Source organism: Triticum urartu, chromosome 2 (assembly GCF_003073215.2).
Source record: "Triticum urartu cultivar G1812 chromosome 2, Tu2.1, whole genome shotgun sequence".
NCBI lineage: Eukaryota > Viridiplantae > Streptophyta > Magnoliopsida > Poales > Poaceae > Triticum > Triticum urartu.
In genome coordinates this window covers 310,472,131-310,481,611 of record NC_053023.1, presented here as the reverse complement: position 1 = coordinate 310,481,611, position 9,481 = coordinate 310,472,131, and positions in this window count along the sequence as shown.

Below are 9,481 nucleotides of genomic sequence, written 5' to 3'. Positions count from 1 at the left end.
TCTACTGTTTTGAACATTATTGGGCTTTATTATCCACTTTTATATTATTTTTGGGACTAACCTATCAACCGGAGGCCCAACCCAGAATTGTTGTTTTTTTGCCTCTTTTAGGGTTTCTAAGAAAAGGAATATCAAACGGAGTCCAAACCGAATGAAACCTTTGGGAACGTGATTTTCTCAACGAACAAGACCCAGGAGACTTGGACCCTCCGTCAAGACACAAAAGAGGAGGCCATGAGGTAGGGGGGCGCGCCCTCCACCCTCGTGGGCCCCCTGTAGCTCGACCGGCGTACTCCTTCCTCCTATATATACCTACATACCCCCAAACGATCAGATACAGAGCCAAAACCCTAATTCCACCACCGCAACTTTCAGTATCCACGAGATCCCATCTTGGGGCCTGTTATGGAGCTCCGCTGGAGCTGGCATCGATCACGGAGGGCTTCTACATCAACACCATAGCCCCTCCGATGAAGTGTGAGTAGTTCACCTCAGACTTACAGGTCCATAGTTAGTAGCTAGATGGCTTCTTCTCTCTTTTTGGATCTCAATACAATGTTCTCCCCCTCTCTTATGGAGAACTATTCGATGTAATCTTCTTTTTGCGGTGTGTTTGTTGAGACCGATGAATTGTGGGTTTATGATCAAGTCTATTTATGAACAATATTTGAATCTTCTCTAAATTCTTTTATGTATGATTGGTTATCTTTGCAAGTCTCTTCGAATTATCAGTTTGGTTTGGCCTACTATATTGATCTTTCTTGCAATGGGAGAAGTGCTTAGCTTTGGGTTCAATCTTGTGGTGTCCTTTCCCAGTGACAGCAGGGGCAACAAGGCACGTATTGGATTGTTGCCATCGAGGATAACAAGATGGGGTTTTCATCATATTGCATGAGTTTATCCCTCTACATCATGTCATCTTGCTTAAGGCGTTACTCTGTTTTCATTAACTTAATACTCTAGATGCATGCTGGATAGCGGTCAATGAGTGGAGTAATAGTAGTAGATGCAGGCAGGAGTCGGTCTACTTGTCTCGGACGTGATGCCTATATACATGATCATACCTAGATATTCTCATAACTATGCTCAATTCTGTCAATTGCTCAACAGTAATTTGTTCACCTACCGTAGAATGCTTATGCTCTCGAGAGAAGCCACTAGTGAAACCTATGGCCCCTGGGTCTATCTTCATCATATTAATCTCCTACTACTTAGATATTTCCTTTGCTTTTTACTTTACTTTGCATCTTTAACACAAAAATACCAAAAATATTATCTTATCATATCTATCAGTTCTCACTCTCGTATGTGGCCATGTAGGGATTGACAACCCCTTATCGCGTTGGTTGCGAGGATTTATTTGTTTTGTGCAGGTGCGAGGGACTCGCGCGTAGCCTCCTACTGGATTGATACCTTGGTTCTCAAAAACTGAGGGAAATACTTACACTACTTTGCTGCATCATCCCTTCCTCTTCGGGGAAAACCAACGTAGTGCTCAAGAGTAGCAGACACGCGTTGTCTTGCATTTTCACTCACATGTGGGACTGCAATTGAATAAACCATCGATAGCCGAAATCTAATCGCTCGGCAGGCGTCGGCTGAGAGGAGAGAGACAGGGTAGGAAGAAGAGATCGTCCGCCAGCTGTGCACGGACTCGAAGAAATGTGTGGTGATAAAGTGAGGTGTGCCATGCGGGAGTCCGCACTGCTTCCAAGACCGCTTATTACCGCCTTGGCCCAGCAGAACCCCTCCCCCCCCCCCCCCCCCCCCCCCCCCCCCCCCCCCCCATAAGAGGCCAGCTACCTGCATTCATAGCAAGTAGTACCAGTAAAATTCTGGGCTATAAAGGGCATGTACAATGGTTGATAAGATAGTCTTATCATAAGTCTTGCATGTAATTTAGAGATGAGAAAAACATCTGTACAATGGATCATCTCTTATCCTTACCTTCAATAACTAGTTATTCCTTAAAAACATGGTGAAACATATTGTGCTAAGAGATCATCTCTTGTCTTCTCGACAAGCCCGCTTATGTGGAGGAGAGAGAGGCATTGACAAAGTCAAGGAGTGGGATCTGCAGGAGCCCATCTCTACATGTGCTCCTAGGTATAAAAAAACTAATTCTAAAAAAGAGGCATAAAAACAATTGTGTCTAAAAAAGAAAGGTAAAAACATTTGAGAGGAAATAGATAGAGAGAGAGTGAGAAAAAGTTGTAACCATATAGTCAACACTATGGTAGTATTACATGTGGAAGGAGGGAGTGGTGCACATGCCAAGTTCACTGGGCTGCCGTGTTTCACACTCCTCCGTCGTAACAGTGGAGACAATAGGTTTCATCAAAAATAAAAAATGTAAACTCGTTGCTCGTCCACTATATCGAAAAGAATACATTCATTCGCCGACATGTGGGACGTCGACCATCCTGGTCCACCTGCCATGCACAATATTATCCTTGTCCACCTGCCATGCACAAAGTTAGTCGGACGAAGGAACCATCATGACTTCGTTGAATTCCGCTTCTTCATGAAAACTTACTCTACCCGCAGTACTGCTACCACACACGGAGACTGGACGGCACTGTACCACGTCATATCACTAAAACCCACTAGGCCAAACTAGCCCGCCTAGGATTTGGACTCCCTCCGTTTCAAAGTTAGTAGTACAAAGTTAACTCATCTATTTTGGAACGGAGGGACGTCTCTGTACTGCTATGATTTTGTGTTGTATGTCTTTGTACTTTTGCTACGATTTTCCTTCCCTATGAACCAAATGAGGCCTGAATGTATCCGTGTCCACTATTGTCTGATTGATCGATAAGCCTACAATTTTAGGAGCTTGGGCTATTGGCCGATCGACGACGTATCAGTATAAGCATAACACGAGCTCATCAGCCCCAACATTTATCTTCGGTGAGTGTTTTGCAAGTACTATAGCTCGCACATTAGCTAGCCTACTAACACCAAGAATCATCAAATAAGCTCGGCTGATATGATAAACAGTTCAAACTTACATCTAAGCATGCCATATATTACATCAAAAGCTGGTGAGGATACATCTGTTTCCATAACTCGGAGAGGGTTCACATGATTCACTATCAAACAAAAGTAGCAAGTACCGCCCACACAAGACAGTGCACTAGCCCAAAGATGGTTTGATAACACACATCGTTCTGGTAATTAAACACAGGGCAATGCAAACTACCCTGAAGGATTAGCGCGACCAACTATTTCTTGTCATCGATCTATCAGGCAATGACCACAACACGGACAGCGGCATGGGAATCGATCTCTGGGGCGATGTCCACAGGACTGACCGCGACATCAGAATCGATCTCTGCGGTGATGTCTACAGGATGGACATCGGCATCGGATCAATCTCCGGGGCGATGCCAACAGGACGGACCGCGACATCGAAAACTATCTCTGGGGCGTTGTCCACAGGACGGGCCGCGACATCGGAATCATCAAGGACATCCACTGGCACCTGCACAACCCTAACATATTAGCAAGCACATTGCAAATAATCAAAAACCACAACTTTCGGTAATAAGCCATTATTTTTTACCTTGTGCAGCTCACCGGGGGATCCCATCCCTCCGGGGCCATCTCCTTGTACTCGATGGGGGCCATCACCTTGCCAGGGGAATCCTGCTTCTCAACGGTGACTATCTCCTCAAACTCGGCCTTGAGCCTCGCATAGGTGGCCATCAGAGTTTCTGGGGTAGGCACGGTGGGGCCCTGGCTGTTCTTCCAACTTTCTTTGAGGAGTTTGTCCGCCAACGTCATCAAATCTCTGGCCAGTGCTTGTTTCTTGGAGTTCTTCGTCTCCATGGGTTGGCCCGCCAACATGGTCAACTCATTGGTCGGTGCTCGCTTCCTGGAGATCGCTGTCTCCGGTGGGTTGTCCGCCGGCAACTCTTTGCCTAGTGCTCCAGGATCCATCAATGAACTGAAAAACAAAAAGCAATCGAAAGGAAACCACAATCGCAAGGAAAACGGGAAAAGAATAGGCTGTGAGAATTGGTCGGTGCTTCGCAAAAAGAAGATTCTTGGAATGAAAATATAGCAGCACCACTGATTCTCCCACCTTTCCTTTGTTGGTACAGAAGAAAAATGGCAGAAGTGAGTAGCCTAGACTGAGGTTTTCATCAAGAAAGGGGAGAAAGGGCTTCAACGAGCGTTCCAGTGAAATGATGGTTGCTTCGTCCAGTCCAACTTTGAAGCCACTTTACCACTGCTGGTAAAGGTGTGGGTTTTGTGATATGACGGGTCATGACGGCCACACCGGAGTGCCCGGTGAGTTTCGACTGTAGCACCTCACTGTGATTTGGTGGATGGCATGCGGGCCCAGATGCTTTGATGTCCCGCATGTAGATAGAGCAGCTAGTCATATAGGAGTGGTCAAAATTGTGCACCGCGACCAAGGCGGAGAGGAAAACGAAAGAACTACGTAATTAATGCATGAGTTTAATTAGGGTAACTTTGTAAAGTACGAGATACATTCCTCCAATCGTAAAATGCCTTGGTTGACGAGATTTGAGTTTTGAGCCCTATAAACCAGAAGGGAGATTTGAGATTCGAGATCTGAGATACTGCACACGGTGTAGTCTAGTCACTTGTTGGAATCTCTAGAAAGACTTATACCGCATGATTCTTTGCTTCTTCTTACTACTACGTACTACTTCGCTGACATGTGGGACAACCAGCAACATCCGGGTCGATGTAATATGTGTCATGCACCAGATTAGAGTGCGGAATGGAAGGGGGGCATCACCCCAGTCGTACCGCCTGGCCCTGTTTGGATAATCTAACTCAGTTAAAGGTTCGAGTTAGATTCTAATCCTGAACTAACCCTAAAGTAACTCTAGTGAAAGAGGTGTTTGGATGACAGGGTTAGATGGAGCGCGGATACGGTGAGGTTCCTTCATGGGCGGTGTGAGAGGGAGCGAGGGAGGGAGAGGACGAGAAGCTTCGAGGAAGTGGGGAGGGATCTGCTGCGGGGAGGGCAAGTGAAAAATGTGGTTTTTAGTGTCCCGAGAAGAACTAACCCAAATAAGCACCTCTTGGGTGGGTTAGATTTTTTTGGGTTAGTTGAGTTCAAACTAACTCTAACACATGGATCCAAACAGTAACCCAAACTAACCCACCTGTTTGGATATTTTTGGGTTAGTTGAGTTCAAACTAACTCTAACACATGGTTCAAACAGTAACCCAAACTAACCCACCTGTTTGGATATTTTTGGGTTAGTTGAGTTCAAAGTAACCCAAACTAACTCTAACACATGGATCCAAACAGTAACGCGCCATCAAATCGCACAGCCCAACCTTTCCAGCAGTAAGTAAGTTGAATCTGCTACTCCCTCACCCTCCTTGCCTCTCTGTCAAACCGCCTACGTGAAAACTGCCACACGTACTGCCCGGGAAAAGCTCCGCCCTGAAATTTTAACTACGCGAAAATAGTTCGAGCTTCTTCGTTCTATATAAATACTACTCCCTCCGTTACTAAATATAATTCTTTGTAGAGATTTCACCATGGACTACATACAAAGCAAAATGAGTTAATCTAGACTCTAAAATGCATCTATATACATCTGTATGTGGTCCATAGTATAATCTCTACAAAGACTTATATTTAGGAACTGAGGGAGTAGTACTGTATGTTTATTCACCCGTGGGGATGTTCAATGAATGGAGGGCCGGGGAGCACAAGTGAACAATACTACTACTAGTAGTAGTAAGTAGGAGTCGAACAGGTAGTCACCTTAAATAGAGAGTTTCTTTTCTTTAATGCCACGTACACAAATTGAAACGCTTGTTGTGGAGAGAAAAAGATAATCACTCCACTATATATGTACGCAGGGGCCTGAGTGCTTGCTTTACTAGGGTTGCTCTCTTCATTCTCTCATCCTCTCCAGATATAAACAAGACATCGGTAGCGACATTTTCTCTTTGCTCACCGCTGGTGACTGATCCGGCCGGATCCCGTCGGCTGGTGTGTGTAGAGGACTAGGTGCATCGTTCACGCGGTCATCGCCGGCGAGGGAGGAAACCCACAGCTGCCGGAGGGGCCCAATCCTCTGCCCGTGTCATTCTCTCTGACACAGCATCAGCTCAGGAGGTCCTCTGGCCCTTCTTCCTCCCTGTCGTATTTTCCACAGATCCGACCTGCCGCTGCCGACATCCTAACGACCCTCAAGTATAATTTCTTCGAAAGCGGCCTTGCTCTACTGCCCTAGCTCCCCACGTGTCTGCATGTGCATCTTTTTCTACTCACATCAGCTCTTTCGAAGCCACCTAAATTTTTAGTATTATTAGAGGTAAAGCTACTTCATGCATTCGAATCTAGGGCTTTGTTCAAACAACGAAAAAAGGGGGGAAAGTTGTAGCATGAATCTAGGACTTGATTCAAAGAGGAAATAATATGGTGAAAGTAGTAAAGACCGGATACCCAACAGGTCTCTTGGTTGAAAAGGGAAATAATGGGAAAATGCAATACAAACTGGATAAGGAACAGATCTATTATTGGTTGAAAAAAGGATAGAAAGTGGCGGCTAGTGGACAAGTCAACAGAGTATGTCCAGGATTAGATTTGTTGCCCTCACATAGTAAAAGGTCTCCAGGATTAGATTTGCTGCCCTCACATAGTAAAAGGTCTCGAGGATTAGATTTGCTGCCCTCACATAGTAAAAGGTCTCCAGGATTAGATTTGCTGCCCTCACATAGTACAAGGTCTCTAGGATTAGGTTTGCTACCCTCACATAGTAAAAGGTCTCCAGGATTAGATTTGCTGCCCTCACTTAGCATGAACAAACTCGGCATCACCACTTTATGCCTCCTTGTAGGTACTTTGTGCTGATGCGTCCACTCTCGCATGTCCTTATACCAACCTTTTGCTGTTGTTAATGTAAGGGTGCATGTAAAATGAAGCGATCACACTGTTACCGTAGGGACATGTCTAACCCGTGTTATTGTTAATCCAATGCCTCCAGTGATGTTGCTCCTTTACGCTGTTGAGTGTCCTGATGTCCCCACGGTCCCATGCCCTTAAACCAACCCTTTAGCTGCTGTTGATTTACTGTATCCGGTAAACAAGCAATGTCACCATTAAAGTAATCCCATATTTGAGGAATCTCATTGTTGATCGTAATGCTTCTGGTAACATGAAGCATTGCTGACGTTTTGAAATTTCTACTGTCCTTGCGTGATTGCCATGAACATAATTAAGATGCTTCTTTTCATTTCATATATGTTTTGTATATTCTTATTGACCAGCAACTATTTACTTTCTATCTTTTTGTGCAGATAGGGATATCCATTTCACCTTGTTGCTATCGTGACCTTTTGGTGAACTACACAAAACACTTTTTTGGAATGAGTGTCCTGTGCAGTTCAACAAAAATGTCATGTGGGCAACATCTCTCAATTTTGGTGGAACTGCATAAAATGGTGATTGGAGTTTCCAAAATCTCCGTCAAGTTCTGCTGGTAATCTCGTGCAACATTTTATTAGCCTTTGCAAGATGAGCCATCACTGTCAGCACAATGGCACTTTATTTTAGTGGAACTGCACAAAAGGATAAGAAAATTATAGTTGCACCTTACATGAGCCGGACAGCCAACCTTAATGTTCCTCAATTTCAGTGCAACTACTAAAGGAGAACCTGCCAACTCACAAGAGCAAGACTTCTTGCTAGCTGAATGATGCAATCTTTGCTTCATTTCAGGTGAACTGTGGAAAAAGGCACATGAATTGAATCATGGAACTCTAGGCAGGCCTCATCCGAGTGGAGCTGCAGGTTGAGTTCAAGGAGGCCACTATTAAAGTGAAATCATGCACTTCTTGTTTGTGTTGTGCAAACAGGAATACTCAACTACAGATGTTGTGACGGTCAAGAGCATTCGCCAAGTTCTTCGATTGTATGACATGGCTAGCCAAGATGGATTTAATCCCGATATTCACTTTATCAAAAGGCTCTAATGGGTTGGTTCTGAATCTTGCAAGCTAGGAATCAATGAGATGTGTAGGCATCTTTGTTGTACTTATCATTTGAATCTTATTTGTTGGTTCTGAATCTTGCAAGCTGGGAATCAATGAGATGTGTAGGCATCTTTGTTGTACTTATTATTTGGATCTTATTTGTTGGTTCCGAATCTTGCAAGCTGGGAATCAATGAGATGTGTAGGCATCTTTGTTGTATTTATTACTTGGATCTTATTTGTTGGTTCTGAATCTTGCAAGCTGGGAATCAATGAGATGTGTAGGCATCTTTGTTGTATTTATTACTTGGATCTTATTTGTTGGTTCTGAATCTTGCAAGCTGGGAATCAATGAGATGTGTAGGCATCTTTGTTGTATTTATTACTTGGATCTTATTTGTTGGTTCTGAATCTTGCAAGCTGGGAATCAATGAGATGTGTAGGCATCTTTGTTGTATTTATTACTTGGATCTTATTTGTTGGTTCTGAATCTTGCAAGCTGGGAAACACGACATTATGATGCAGAGGACAACAACCATAACAAACAGTTCAAACTTGGTAGTATTATCTTTGTGAAAGTGCGACAAATGTGTTGATCGTGTGCGTCCTGAGAATAATAATTCTAATTGTTGTGCATGTTGATCCTGTGGCAATGATAGAACGTGCCAATGCATTGCTTGTTTTAAGTATAATTTTCTATTAAAGCTAATTAAATTTAAGTAAAGTGACCACTAACTCCTGTTATTACAGTACCAATACAGACCCGCTCGTGAACCGACGTGTGGCCGGAGTAGGTTTCTTAATGGAGGCGTTTGAATGCGCCGAGGGTGCATCTTCTACTGGGCGTGCAGTGGACGAGGGAGGGGTAGTAACTGTTGTCACCTGTACACACTTAGTTTACTGTTGAATCCAGTTCCCCAAGAGCTGGAAAACGAACTGCTGCCGTCGCCTACACACTTGTTCACTTGAAGAGACTCCAATGGCAATCCGAGGGGTGATCCTGCTGGATATGGACTTCAACAAGGAGTTCCCCTTTGAGTTCGCCGTTAAGTCCTATGGCTGCACCAAGTTGAATGTGATGTACACCAACGATCTGGACTTGGTGAAGCTCTGCCTCGCCGAGTTCAAGCAGTACCTACAGGACGAGAAAGTACAAGGTTGCAGGACTAGACCTTGTGCCCATCCATTCGTCTCCTGACAGGGACCAGCGGATCGCCGTCGCCCAGGTATGTGTGCAGGACGAGGTTCTCATCTACCACTTCTGTAGGGCCATCAGAGGTTCTGGAGCATTCACCCATTTCATCGGCATCGCCGACTGCACCTTCGCTACGGTGGAGAGAAGGAAGAACGCGGCGATTCGGCCATCTGGTGCAACAAGCTTGACGACATCCAGAAGAAATACAAGATCATCAGCAATGGGCAGGAGAAGGACTCCGTGGTTGACCTCGCCGAGACAATCATCGACCCCTGATACGCCAACATGAAAGAAGACAATGATACCAAGG